The sequence below is a fragment of the Triticum aestivum genome, chromosome 5A, assembly GCF_018294505.1.
Source record: "Triticum aestivum cultivar Chinese Spring chromosome 5A, IWGSC CS RefSeq v2.1, whole genome shotgun sequence".
NCBI lineage: Eukaryota > Viridiplantae > Streptophyta > Magnoliopsida > Poales > Poaceae > Triticum > Triticum aestivum.
Genome location: NC_057806.1, coordinates 588,146,578 through 588,148,046, shown reverse-complemented (window position 1 = coordinate 588,148,046; position 1,469 = coordinate 588,146,578). Strand labels below are relative to the sequence as shown.

The window sequence follows — 1,469 nt, the reverse complement described above, 5'->3', positions numbered from 1 at the left end:
TGGCTGTAAAGCGCTTCTGTTTTTCTTGTGCCGTCGTTGTTCCGCTCTTTCGTGTGCATGCACGGGCGTGTCAGAGAATGCGGCCGGATGCGCTTGGATCATCGGCCGGCGATCGCTTTCGTGCCGCGTCGGCCTCCCGCGAAATATGTATTCCGGGGGCCGAGGATCGGTGACGGGCTGACCACGTGTGCCGTGGTTTGAGCTTTCGTGTTGACGGTCAGGACGTGCTGATTTTGTTGCTGTTATAAATAGGCCTTGCGTGTGCCAAGTGAAAGTTGTCTTGCAAAGTTTTATATTTGTGTCGCGCGCGCTCACATTATCAGACCTTGAGCTTTGGATATCTAGATTGAAAAAGCTCAGGTCGCGCGCCCTCACATTATCAACCAGTACGGCTTCAAATGGGCGCAGCTCGAAACTTCAAGTGGTCGTTGGTGTCGTGGCGGCGCGACAAGTCTAGACCGGCGGCGCTGCTTCCAACGAGACCACAAGTCGGGGACGATGACGCTGCCATGAAGCAAGCGCTGCACTGAAGCGGACATTGTTGCCGGCAGCGCAACAAGTCAAGGACGACGACGCTGCAGTGAAGCGCTCGCTGCTTTCGGCGGCCCGCCAAGTGAGGATGGCGACGTTGCTGCCGGCGATGACTGACGCTACGGTGGCACTGCTGCGAAGAGGGCCACCTTCGTGCTCATGCATCCAAGAATTGTAAACATGGGGAACGAAGCAGCAGCATCCACTGAGCTGATTTGATAGCCACGTTGCATCTAGATCGCAATGATCGGATGGCGCATGAGGAGAGCATGAGGAGAGACAATGTCTCCTCTCGGCCGACAAGATTAGACAATAAAGACCACTCTCATCTCGATCGACAAGATTATATCATTTCACAACATAAGGAAATGGGTGTATGCCTATGAATCAAACAACAGTTCAACTTGAAGAGGCCCTAAACATCAACTAAAGGAGTAGAAATTTTAGGAAATGATATTGATCATTATCATGAAGATTTACTTTGTATTGTTGGGACCCACTCAAAGAGTACCCTTCAAAAATTAGTGTATGCTGCTTAATGTCACGTGCACACGGTATTCTTTAGTAAAAGGCGAAAGAATAGTTCGCTTTGTGCTCATGACGCAGCTGCGTGATTTGCTCGGCTGTACACAGCTCCATTATATAGCCAGTTAGCGCGGTAGTCCCTTCCTTGCCCCGGCGATGTGGTACTATTATCACGGGACAGCGCTTCCTTGTTCGGCTGCTCGGGCTAGCATTGCTGTATTGGGCCACTTTCTTTCCTGGGCCTCTTTCATTCTTTCCAGCTTGTGTCTGCCTGTGCTCTTTTTTTGCGGGATGTGTCTGCCTCTCTGCTGGAGGGTGTTAATTTCGCCGACAGCTAATAACTGCGGATGTGTGTACACTGCCGAGTAAAACATTCAGTTCGTTCTCCAGGGAAAAAAATCAGTTCGTCGTAG

At 50.9% G+C, this 1,469-nt stretch overlaps 1 non-coding gene across 1 annotated transcript; it reads right to left on the bottom strand.

Moving 5' to 3' along the window:
- Positions 1–1,023: 1,023 nt before the first annotated feature.
- On the bottom strand, positions 1,024–1,139 carry LOC123109122 (U5 spliceosomal RNA). The gene has a single exon (XR_006452417.1). It is a non-coding gene; the product is annotated as a U5 spliceosomal RNA (small nuclear RNA).
- Between the last annotated feature and the right edge of the window lie 330 nt (positions 1,140–1,469).